Here is a 12902-nt window from a genome sequence, read left to right as displayed (position 1 = left end):
AGACTGGGAATCCCAGGGCCAGAGGAGCCCCAAGGGATGAGACACAGGCATAGGGGACACTGGCAGAAGGGAAGGGGTACAGGGAAGGGGGGCAGCTCTCTGTCAGTTCCGTCCTCAGACCCGCCCCCAGCAGAGCAGTGGGCCCTTCCCTTTCTCAGGTCTCTGGCTGTGTGTTTGTGCTTCAGGGTTGGTGGGGATGGAACTAAATCATACTGAGTTGGGAGGACAAGTGCCCTTGGGAAGTCAGTCAGCATTGAGACTAGCCCCCAAGCTGAAGGAGGCAGCAATTGGTGTGAGCCACTCATTCCATCCGTCTTGTTTCAAAATGCCTCGTGTCACAGTGCCTTCCAACACACCTGCCCCACCAAGTCACCGAAATGTGAGAACATTTCAAGAGCCAAAGCAGCCTCTGCTGTCTGCCTTCCCTGGGTGGACTGCCTCAGCCATGGTCTTCTCAGCGCCTAGTTCAAGTTCAGCAGCCCCTTGGCCCACAGCCCTTCCTGCTGTGACTCTTAGGAAGGCTGCTTATGAAACACCCAGATGTTACCATGGAGATTTACAGACTCCAGGGGAGAGCCAGCCAAGCCTGTTTTCATTTTTGCTTCCTGTGGAGAAGGGTTTTCTCCCCACCTTCAAAAGAGGGGCTACAGTGCTTGGGGGTACAGTGTCAATTAGAACCTTGGTTTTTCTCATATGAAAAGTAAGAATGGGATGAAAGGACCTTCCATCTGTGGCTTGGAGAGGGCTGGATGAGGCATGCCCATGCAAAATAAATGCCCACAGCCACCTGCACTTTATGGCAACGTGGATAGAGATAATGATGGCGATTTTTCTAGAGCTCAAGAAAGATGCCCAGTCCAACCACCTTTCATCCCAGGAGCGCTTCACTTCATCTTGCTTCTACTAAGTTAAAAAAAAAAAAATTCACATATAGGGGCTGGAGAGCTGGCTTGGTAGTCAAGAACACAGGCTGCTTTTTATGTTTCTATTTTTATTTTTAGATTTATTTATTTTCTTTTATGCATATGAGCACTTTGCGTGCATGTATATATGTGTACCACTTATATGCCTCGAACCCCAGAAGGTCAGAAGAGGATGTCAGATACCCTAGAACTGGAGTTGCGGATGGTTGTGAGCCACCGTGTGGGTGCTGGGAACTGACCTGGGACCCCTGGAAAAACAGAGCAATCTCTCCAACCCCAAGCACTTCCTTCTTTTGCAAAGGATCAAGATTCTGTTCCCAGCACCCACATCAAGCAGCCTACAACAGCCTGGAACTCGAGTTCCAGAAGATCTGACGCCCTCTTCTGGCTTCTAAGGGCTCTGCACACATGTGGTACATGTACAGACATGCAGACAAAACACCAGTATACATAAATAAAAATATTTTAAAAAAAACAACAAAAACCTTACACACAAATGGGTTCTGGGAGAAATGGGAACATTCTGGAAGCAGGTGGCGGAGACGGCAGCATAACACTGTGGAAGCTCCGACCTGTGCCCTGAAAACGACTGGGATGATAACTACTGCTGTGTGTGCATGACTGTGATCAAACATGTTCCAGACTGTGTGCACAGAGAAGTCTGAGGCTTCACAGACAGAAACAAGGAAAACAGACATCTAGCTGCAGAGCACCATACAGTGTGCACTTGCAGATACATAAGCATGCACACACAGACATACAGATGTATATACATGCACACACACACATGCACACACACTCCCACACACTCACTTTGTTTCTAAGCTCCCACGTGGCCTCCTGAGATGCTGGAATTAGGGCCCAGCACAGGGTGTGAAACCCTCAGTGCAGGAATTCCCTCTGTGCATTCTCTGGCTACAGGTCCATGTATGGCAGCGAATAAGCATGGTCCCTGCTGGTCTGTCACTCCTGCTGATGGAAGCTACCAGAAACTGTACCTAATTTCAGACAGCACACAATGGTTACTTCTTCATCATGGATGTGGCAGTCTTTGCCGCCTTTCCTTCAACAGGTATTAGAATTAACTTAAGATGACCACACAGGGTCACAGTGACTACCCTCTTCAGTGACTCATACCAGTTACCTCATAGCAGTGGAAGCCCATGCTGAGACTCAGTATCCAGTTTAAATGTTCACAGAGTAGGCATTTGTGGATATACTCAAGGCTGGGGGCAAAGAATGAAAAGGCAAAACAGAAACATCCCAAAGTCACAGGAGACATGAGTTTGGGAAGTACAGGTGAAGTCCCTGGTTCTGCGCCCCTCCATCTTTGCATGTTAAATGATACCTTGACTTCTTCCGGCCAAGCTTGAAATGCAGTGGAATCCTCCTCACCTGGGCAGGCTTCTTCCTCCCAGGAGAGGGTGCTTCCGCCTCCCTCCCCGTCCTCGCCTCCCTCCCCGTCCTCGCCTCCCCCTGAGCCATCAGCACCCGACTCCAGATGCACAAGGGCCAGGCTGACTGTGATTCTCTCTGCTTTCTCTTTCTCTTTTCTTAGCGAGCCCAGAGCGCCTCGGGGAAAATTGGCTGAATAAAAGGTATAAAGACTTTCTCTTTTCTTCGTGAATGGTTTTTGACAGATATGAGCATGTTGAACATCTCAGGAGCTGCTGGTGGTGAGCGCCAGGAATTGCTGGGGTTTCCCACTCGCTGGAGGGAGGGGGAGATTGGAGGACACAGGGAAATGTTGACATCTCCTCTCTCATTCCCCAGCAGATGGGTTTGAATTTTGCGAGGATGGAGGCTTAGGGGCAGAGAAGCCTAAAATGGCTGGACCATGGTCCAAGGAGCCTGTTCTTAGGCAACTCCAACCTGCCCAAGAAACAGCCTGGATTCCTTCCTGGTTCCACCCCTCAGTCCCCCTGCCCACTGTTGGAAATCTAGTGCCCTCCCAGTTACCCAGTGAGTGTCTACCCATCCCTGGGGCAGCGCGGTCTTAGATCTCACTGGCCCTGGGCTTGCTGGGCCAGGGTGGTCTAATTCCTCTCCCTGGCCCAGTCTCTTGCGAGAGAGCTGTAGAAACCAGAGGCTGCCCATCACTTTGTGCTCTTCTGGCTTGCCCTCCCCCCACAGCTCCCCTCCTTCCCGGAGTCACTGAGAAGAGTTTTACTTGAAGTGGGGGAGGGGTGCTGTCCAAAGAATGGAGATATGTTGTGAACAAAATTAGGAGATATGAGTTTGCAGCCCTCAGCCTGGGTGCAGGGCTTCTTGCTGGTGAGCTCCTGGGTATGTGGTTGGGTCTGAGCCTGTGGTACCGCTGTCACAGAATGCCTGGTGCTGGACATTTTAAAAGAACAATTAAGCTGGGATGTAGCTCAGTAGGTAAGGTGCTTGCATGCCTGGGATGCATGTGGCCAAGGGTTCCATCCCCAGCATCATACACCACACTTGATGGTCCACACCTGTACTCCTGGCACTTGGGGTGGAGCCAGAAGGATCAGAAATCGAAGGTCATTTCCCACTACTTAGTGAGTTAGAAGCTAAACTGGGCTACACGAGGCCCTCTCTCATAAAAGGGGGAGGGGACTAGAGAGATGGCTTGGTAGTTAAGAACACATGTTGCTCTTTCCTAAGACCCAGGTTCAGTTTCCAAAACACCCGTAGTAAGTCAAAATTGTCTGCAAATCCAAGTCCAGAAGATCCAGAGCCCTCTACTGGCCTCCATAGGCATCTGGCACATATCTACACACAGGCAAACACTCATACACATAAAATAAAAATAAATGAATCTGTTGTTAAGAGACAGACTTAGTAGTTCATAGTTCTGGTGGCCATTTGATGTTGAGCTGACATCCGGTGAGGACATTTCTGCTGTGTTAACATGTCAAAAGGCCAGAGAGACAAGGAGGCAACTAGACCCTCTATTTGAGGTTTGGAGTGTGTTTGTGTGTATTATACATATGCATGCATGTGTGCATGCAGGTTCACACACCCCTGAGGCCAGAGGTCGATGTCAGTGTCTTGGGGCTGTCATTCTCTTGATTTCTTGAGTCTCACTAATCCGTGTGTTCACCGATTGGCTAGACTGGCTGCCCATCATGCTCTACACATGGATTCTAGTCACCTGCCACCACACCCTGCTTTTATGTGGGTGCTGAAGGGATCCAAACTCAGGGCCTCCCATTTGTGCAGCTACTGATTTACCTACTGAGCCATCTCCCAGCCCCAAAGACTTCCCCATTTATAATGGCGCCAACTCCCGACCCAGGAGGGTGGGGCCTTTATGGTCTAACCATCTCTTGACCTTGTTCTTACGGTGACTAGTTTCCGTATGAGGAAACATTCAAGCTCAGCAGACGGCATGTGTCAAGGGCCTTCTGTATGTTGGAATCAAAAGTTGGTTCCATCAGGTTCAGGAACATTGTGTGTACCTAAGGTGAACTTGTCATGTCTTTTGTGCTGCATTTGCCCCGGATATTCCTGGTTCCCAAGTCAGTCCAACCACGTGGAGGGGAAGTCCCGTGTGGAAGCTGGCCCTCATCTAGCCACACTGGCTGTGGAGCAGACTGCTTGCGCTCCGTTCATTGGTCAGCTTTCTATCAGTGTGAAGTTGGGGAGCTGCCCCTGACGTGGCCTCAGGCTTCTCGGGGTTGGGCAGTGGTTTATAAGAAGTCCTAATCCCAGACATGTTCCAGCTCTTTGTTCATTTTCAAAGTTGTATTGGCACCAGGCCTGGTGGCACAGGTCTTTCATCTCAGGGCTTAAGAGGCTGAGGCAGGAGGATGACAAATTCAAGTCCAGACTGAGCTATGTCTCAGATCCAGTCTCAGAAGGACAAATATGCTATGTTTTATTTTACTTTTGAGTCCTAGGTTTTATAGCGATCCATTAAATCACACATGTGCAGGTGACGTGAGAGCAGATGTAAACATCTGCCAGATGGCTCAGCAGGTGGAGATAACACCACCAAGCTCGAGGCTTCAGTTCTGTCCCCAGGACTCACGGTGTGGGAGGAGAGAGTCAACTCTTGCTGCTTGTCCTCTGACCTCAACAGGCCCGTGCGCACGTGCACGCGCACGCACTCACACGCACACGCGCACACACACGCACACGCACGCACACGCACACGCACTCACACGCACACGCACACATATATAAATACAGCATGTTGAGTCCATTTAGTGTTGCTTGTATGTACATGTATTTAGGGATGACCACTTGATATTGGATAAACAATTAGGAAGCTTGTCCCTGGGGAAGACTGGTTCTCTCTCTCTCTCTCTCTCTCTCTCTCTCTCTCTCCTCTGTCTCAGCAGTCACTAATTGTGTGTAGTTCTTCTTCTAGGGATGGGGATCTTGTGAGACCCCCTCCATGTTGGCTTGTCCACTGGCAGTGTCACGGTACAGGTCTAGTTTGGGTGATGATATTATTGAGATTTTTGTGGCTGCAGCTTCCCTGCCATGTAGAAGGGTCTGTCTTGCAGCAGGCACCTTGATCCTCTGGCTCTTACATTCTCTCCACCCCCTTCTGCAGTGTTCCCTGAGTCTCAGGTGTGAGAATTATGTTATAGACAGATCACAGTCAGCTGTTCTCTGTGTAGGGACCAGTTTGGATTTCTGTGACAGTCTCCATCTGCTACACGAGAAGATGCTCTTAGCTTATCCTCCATCCCATCTCACTCTGAGCCACCCTCCTTGCCACAGTGTCGAAGCTGTCCTTAGTCCAATCCAAGATTTTTCCCCCTTCAGATGCAGCTTTTCAGACTAAAGTTAAAGTAACTGTGGGTTTTTGTTTTTGTTTTAGTAACTTCCTCACCAGACTAACTTTAAGAACATGAAATACCATCTGTAATACCTGTTTTTAGATCTTCATCAGCTAACACAGATGTCTGTGTCAGTCCCAGCCTTCCCTCATCTCAGGAGCTGTTCTCTGACTCCTTTCCTACCTTGTGACTGTTTAAATGTATCTTATTGTGTGTGTGTGTGTGGGGGGGGGTGCCTTCATGTATGTCTGTGTGCAGCATATACATGCCCCATACCCATAGAGGCCAGAAGAGGGCATCAGATTCTCTAGAACTAGAGTTACAGACAGTTGTAAGTTGTCATGTGAGCACTGGAAGTCAAACTTGGGTCCTCTGGAAGAGTGCTTTAACCTCTGAGCCATCTGTCCACCCCTGGTAATTTTTTATTGTATGTTGGATGTTGTCAGTTTTACATCATTGGGAGGCAGGTATAAGTCACTGCTGCAGCATATTCCTGTACATATCCCCGAGCCTCACTCTGGGTGCAGTTAAGTTACCAGCAGATGACTTGACCCTTAACCCTGGCAATTTTTATTTTCAGCTTGTCAGTGGCTGATTCTTGTTCAGAGCTGATTCTTGGTCTAATCATTCCTGCTGTGAGGGCTCGGGAATGATACAGTGCTTACCTCTCAAGCTGACTGCTCCCAGCCCCACATGAAGGCTGTGCACTCACAGATGTTTCTCACCTCAGCCATGTGGAGCCTTGGTTGGGGGTTGGATGGAGCCTATCTGTCTGTAGGCTCTTTCCTCTGGCCAGCACTGTCTTTGCCAGGGTCCTGTCCTGCAACCTCAGGAGTCTCAATGCCTAGCTCACAGCTCTCTTCCTCAACCCAGGTTCTGTTCTCTACCCAGGGCCCCTGCACCCTGGCCTGAAAACTTTGTTGGGACAATGGGTAGCCCAAGTCTCCCCTCCTTGGTCTCCTGACTCTCATCCTCACCCTTTATAGCTGAAGACCATTCTTTGGTTGATTATTGTTTCATGCAGAAGGCTACATGCATCCTTGATTCTACACTTTGCCTAGAAATGGAAGATTTTTCTTCTCACCCTTGGATATACCCATGAAATGACTGCATGACCTTTTGGAGGGTGCATATGAATATATGTGGACACACACAGACCCAGGGATGCCAGACGTGTGCCTGTCCTGGTCCCCATGTCCCCTAGGGTGGGAAAAATGAGGGTGTCTGAAAAGACAGGCCATATTACTATCAGTAGCACTTGGGGTTGGAGTTTGAGGTCCCAGTGTGAAGCCTGGGGTCGCAGTGTGGAGCTTGAGGTTGCAGTGTGGAATCCAACACCTACAGTTTTCTTCACTGCAGGAATAGCAGTGGGACACTGCAGTGTCAGAGCACAGAAGCTGCAAGAACTCACAAAAGACATGTCTGTGGAGGAGGAAGAGGAGGAGGAGGAAGAGAGAGAGAGAGAGAGAGAGAGAGAGAGAGAGAGAGAGAGAGATCAGGAGAATACCAGCAACCCCCAGATCCCCATAAACATCCCTGAGTGGGGTGTGCTGAGGCCTAAGCATCCAGCCTTCCAAACACAGTCCCACATCTGAGCTGGATAAGACTGGCGCCTCCCTCTTAGCTTCCTCTGGACACAGCGTTGCCAGCCAACAGGGGGCTTGGAGTCAGCCCAGTGCACCCTGCTATGATCCTTTCTACACCAAGTGTGTCCCTGAGCGATGGTGATTGTGGACTCCTTGGCTTAGGTCTCTGCACCCTGCCATATAGAAGGAACTGGTAGACTGGAAAGATTCAGGGCTTCAGCCTTCCTGCCCATTCTGGCCCCCTTCCCTTAAGAGGTGTCGCCACTACCCAGGCTATTAGCTGTCCCACTTGGTGGAGGGGGTGGGACACAAGACTTCTGCTAGTTGGAGTCATATCAGATGTCGTGAGATCTTTGCTAGGCGTGTTGTGGTAGTGGGGGGCAGTTCTAGAATGATCTCCAAATACATGGGTGGCAAAGAGTTAACCCCAACTCTGGCTGTGCCTGACCCCAGTGCCCCACCCACATCTCGCCATCATATCAGGGATACACTTTGGGTGCTTCTGGCTGGAAAATCAGCTCCCAGCTCCACAGAATGTGGAGAGGGTCCCTTGTGCCCCACACACACCTCCTGCAGGCCCCCAGCTGGGAGGTTAGGGTTATCCGAGGAAGGAGCAAAGCTTTAACATGAGAGTCAGGATTGGAGGGTAGCAGGAGGACAAAGCTGTGCAGATGTGTGGAGGGCTGGAAACCCAGCCTGTGCTCTCCCCGGAGTATTAATTACAGTTGGAGTCAAAGCTTGTCAGGGCATGCTCTGCTCGGGCAGAGTAATTGATAATGGTCGGGAGCTGTGGGTGGGTCACAGTGCAGGAGCAGGACACTAGGATGTCACTTGGAAAAGGCAGGAAGTTGCGAGCCCCCGCCAGCCTGGCTATCCCATCACTGGCTTCTGTTCATGCAGCCTTCAGTGAGATGTCTACTGTCATGTCTGGGTTCCTAGGAGGTCTGCAAAGCGGGCACCATCATCCAGCCAGCAACTGGGTTCTACAGAACGTCCACTCACTGATCAGATTTGGGACCTCCCTGGTGCTGATGTAACCATTTGTGGGGGCCAAACCAACCTCAGCCCTGGCTCCTCCCTGTCTCACGTGGGCATTGCAGGGCACACTGAGGGGCTTCAACACACCAGCCCTTGATGAACATTCCAGATCCAAACCGTTAATACTGTTCCACAAAGGCTCACATCCATCTTGAAATGCAAAGTGAATTTTGTTTGTCTCCAAGAGTCCCGGAGTTTTAACAGTTCAGGGGTGCACAAAAGCCAAAGTCACAAGCCTCCCCGAGAGCCAGGGTGAAGGCTGAACTGCAAACCCATGCTTCCAGCGTACAATGCTGAGATGAACATGGCCTCTCCCCTCCCCCTCCCCTGTCCCCTCCCCCTTTCCTGTCCCCTCCCCCGCTCCCCTGTCCTCTCCCCCGCTCCCCTGTCCCCTCCCCCTTCCCTGTCCCCTCCCCCTTTCCTGTCCCCTCCCCCTTTCCTGTCCCCTCCCCCCTCCCCTGTCCTCCCCCCTCCCCTGTCCCCTCACTCCTTCCTGCCCTCCTCAGCTTTGCCCCTATATTTCCATCCCCCTTCTCTGGCTTCCTAGGACCTGTCACTGACCTATGGCTCTCTCCTCCCCCTCCCTCCCCCTCCCTCCCCTTTTCTGTCCTTCCACTCACCTGGCATGTCTTCTCAGGCTCCTCCCCTGATCTCCCAGGCCCCCATCTCTTACCCCCAAAGACCTCCTTCCTATCTTTGTCCTCGCTGGTGCTGGTTTGCTGACTTCAGCTCCTTGTACAGGGTGACTCCCAAGAGGACAGGAAGTTTAACTGGCTCAGGTGGCCCTGGTTCCCAGGCAGGACAGTGCCAGCTCATGGCTTGTGCTCAACAGATACCTACAGGGAATGTCCAGTCTGTGAAAAGGACTCAGTGAGCCCCGGGCCCTGCCCTTCCCCATCCCACAGCGGTATTTGGGAAGCACTACAGTGATCTTTCTTCTCACAGACTCCTTGGCTGCAGAGGGCTCCAGGCTCCATCTGGAGTGGCACACAGAGCTCTGTGCACTGCAGAATTGGTGGAGAGGTTGGTGCAAGCAGGAGTTTGTGAGCACACCGGTCTTTCTTTTGGCAGATTCGGGGCACAGGGGCAGCCAGCAGCATAAGTGACTGGCCAAGCACACACAGCACCATCAGTGTTGGGAACCCTATAACTGCCCCACTACAGAAATTCTGTCTGTGATGTCTGGGAGGGGGCCTGAGGGCGAGGGGGTGCTGACTTTACAGAGTGGAAACTGATCCTACAGAGCCCTGCTACAGAAACTCCCATCAGTGATGTCTGGGAGAGGACCTGAGGCCGAGAGAGCTGACTTTATAGAGTGGAAGTTGATCCCACAGAGCCCTGGAGTGGCTGGTTGATGGCCTCCCTTAATAGCACTGCATGGCTCTGAGGCTGGGTGTGATCTGAGGCTTGAGTGGCAACAGCCTGGTTCCTGAGTTGTCTTTGATCATGTGCTAGAGGGCCCTGCACTCAGCCCTGTCCTGGTCACACTCCATGTCAGGGATTGTCTAAACATTTCATAGGCATGGCAGGAGCAGAGATGAAATTTCACAAAACGTGATAAGAATAGATGTAAAAATCTGGTTCATGGGTCCAAAAACACTACTTGGATGAATACTGTAGAAAGATTTGGGGCTCACTGTGGAAAATTCAGCTCAGTTAGTGGCACCAGATACCATCAACCCTGCTGGGCATGGTTGACAGTTCTGGGATAAGCCAGTGGTGTTCAGATATGCTGCATGTGGGGTCACCTGATCACATACAGGTAGCTGACCCTGACATGGCTTTCTTTGGATGACATGCATGGGGTATGTTCAGCCTCATCAGTGGGATGGTGGGCTCAGTCTAGAGTATCTGAAGGCTGTGGGATGCCTCATAGCCCAGAATACAAATGAGATGGAGACTCACTTCCTGCACATCAAGGGAAATGACTAGAGACAGAAAAGCTTCCCAGAGCAGGACAGGACTTGGCAGCCAGAGACTTGTCCTGGGACACTGGGGGCTAGCTGGCATTGGGAGGGAAAGGCAGCTTCAGTTATAATCAGCAAGAGTATGGGCAGGTACAGGGGTCAGACTGTGGGGGAGGGGAGATTTCTCCCATCCACGGGCCTTAGCTGGAGGGAAGAGGTGCACAGAATTCTTTTGTCCTGGGAGGGGAGGGGAGGGGAGGGGAGGGACAGGGTGCCTCCAGGAGCCTGAGAGCAAGTCACACCTCGGTGGTGGCTGCTGTATGGTACTGCTGGGAAAGGAAGAATCTGCCGGCCACTTTAAATCCGGAGTCAGACAGTGCTGGCAGGCACAGGGCTGTGTCCCCCACCCCACTCTCTGCTGAGGTGCATCCTCCTGCCCACGTTCCTCTCTGGCTGCTAAATTATTGAGAGCGTTGTGTGCTTTATTGCTGTGCTGAAGGGGCACTGCGGCATAGCAGCTAAGCTTGGAGTGTATCTGTGGTCCAGGGGGGTCGTGTCAGGCCTGAGCTTTCCTCTATAGAACCCCCCAATGAGGGGAGCATCCTCCTGCCCTCCCCTTCCTGGCATAATTTATTCATAACCTCCAGCCTTCTGACCAAGGCTGCAATCCTCCCCCACTCTTACACCACCAGTCTGGAAGGCTGTGGATTGAATTTGTGGCAAATGGCATTACCTGGCTCATGTTAGGGGTCTGGTTGGGGTGGGGGGCACTGCTGCTGGCCATGGCAGGTGGGGAAGGAGTGTGCCCCTAGGGATTAACTCCCATTTTGGTATGTTTAGGGTGGAGTAAGTATGTAGATGTGTATGAAACTGCATGTTGGGGGGTATATGTAGCTGAGTGCATGAGGGAGGGGTCAGCGCCTCTGTGCATATGTGTACGTGCAGGGGCTGTGCATATGCAAGTGTGCATGAAGCCATGTGCAGAGACTGCATGTGTGCAGGTGTGCATAGAACCATGTGCAGGGACTGTGTGCTGTGTAGGTGTGCATGAAACTGTATACAGGTGCTGTATGTGTAGGTATAAATGAAGACACATTATGCATGGACTGTGTGTGTGCAGCTGTACCTGGAGTCATATGCAGGAACTGTGTGTGTGCAGGTGTGCATAAAGCTATGTATAGCCATATCCCTGGGTTTCCCAGATATGCATGCAAGGTGCATCTCTTCAGAAAAGACACCTGCTGCTCACCTTGACAGATGCCCCTTCAGGAAGCAGTTTTCTAGAGAGTGGTGGGAAGCTTAACCCAGAGTTTGGAGTAACTTCTGCATGCAACAGCCTTCCCTCAAGAGAAACCTCTCCAGAACACAATCAGTCACCCCTTTCTCCACACTTCTGAACCTCAGATAAAATCTCCTCCTGGCCAGTCCGCATTCCAGAATCCTCAAGATCCCTAGTGTGGGAGCCCCTGAACCCCCTTCCCCTGGTTTGCCATGTGTCTAACTTGGCACTGGGCCATGCTGTAGCTCAGCTCTCAGCAGAGGGCCAGGTGGCAGGAGTGACCAGCATGGGTGAAGCCAGACAGGACCTTCAGGGACTTGATAGTGAGCCTGGAGTAGGCTAGGAGCTGCACAGCCTGGGGACGGAGAATGAGGCTGAGCTGCAGAGAGGGACCAGAAGGACTGACCAGGATCTGGACTTCCTAAAACAGCTGCAGGGAATAGTAAAGCTGCACTCCAGAGAGGGATGGAGCTCCCACCGCTAACCTGCCTCACCACCCTTCCCCTGGCTGGGTCTTCTCCCTGCCTCCCCAGGAATCAGGGTTCTGAAATGATGATGTATTTTGGGGTATGTACCAAGCGTGGATGGCTGTGTTGCTTTCTCTGCTCTGGACAGGTATAGGCCTGAAATGAGAGAGCAGAGTGTATACTCCTACACACCTCCCCAGCTGAGCCTCCCATATCTGTCCCACCCTCCCCCAAGCCCAGTGCAGGCAGTGATACCAGGGTCAGAGAGTCCCCAGACAGCAAACACCAGCTCCTGCCGAGCCCAGCATCTCTGACTGGGTCGGTCTCTAGAAATGCCCCACAGATGCAGGCTGCACTACCCTATCCATCTCTTGGTGCCTCCCTTGCCTGGCCTTAAGGAAATCCTGAGGCAAACCCCCATCCCAAGCCAAGTGCATCACCCCAGCCAGCCATTTCCACTCCCCTTCATGCTCCTACCTTTGAGTGGCAGAAACAGGTAGGGAAAACAGATCCGAAAGACTGTTCTGAACCCTACACCAGCACCTAGCTCTCTGAGCTCAGAAACCTGGGAGGTCAACCCTGGGGAAGGAAGACTCTGCACTCAGCATCCACCCTCTCCTCTCTTGCTTGGCCCTGTGCCTCTTCACCGAGGAGAGGATTATGGCATGGCAGATCAGTGGAGAGGCCATGGCAGCTGGAGGAGGGACCCAGAAATGGCTCCTGGGAGTCATGAGGTTGTGATCAGCCCCGCAGGTGGCGGCACCAGGACTGGTCTCCAAAGCCTCGCTGGTCTCCTTTTCACTTGTGGCAGAATCGCACCAGGTTGTTCCCTGGTCCTTGCGCTATCCCACCCTTACAACGTCTAATGGTTCTATTGATAGGACCCCTGGTGGAGCCCCCTGTCCCTTCCTGAATGTCGAGGTGATTCCCAGACACCCT

The 12902-nt window shown here is 51.8% G+C and overlaps 1 protein-coding gene across 3 annotated transcripts in view; it reads left to right on the top strand.

Moving 5' to 3' along the window:
• Nucleotides 1-2479: 2479 nt before the first annotated feature.
• Nucleotides 2480-12902, top strand: part of Rbfox3 (RNA binding fox-1 homolog 3) — a 119429-nt gene continuing 109006 nt past the window's right edge. For all 3 annotated transcript variants that reach the window (XM_036195575.1, XM_036195576.1, XM_036195574.1), the window contains exon 1: nucleotides 2480-2521. The gene's annotated coding sequence lies outside the window, so the exon portion shown is untranslated. The remainder of the gene's footprint in view (nucleotides 2522-12902) is intronic.

Source organism: Onychomys torridus, chromosome 8 (assembly GCF_903995425.1).
Source record: "Onychomys torridus chromosome 8, mOncTor1.1, whole genome shotgun sequence".
Lineage (NCBI taxonomy): Eukaryota > Metazoa > Chordata > Mammalia > Rodentia > Cricetidae > Onychomys > Onychomys torridus.
Note: the sequence above shows the minus strand (reverse complement) of the source record. Positions and strands in the feature narration are given on the sequence as shown.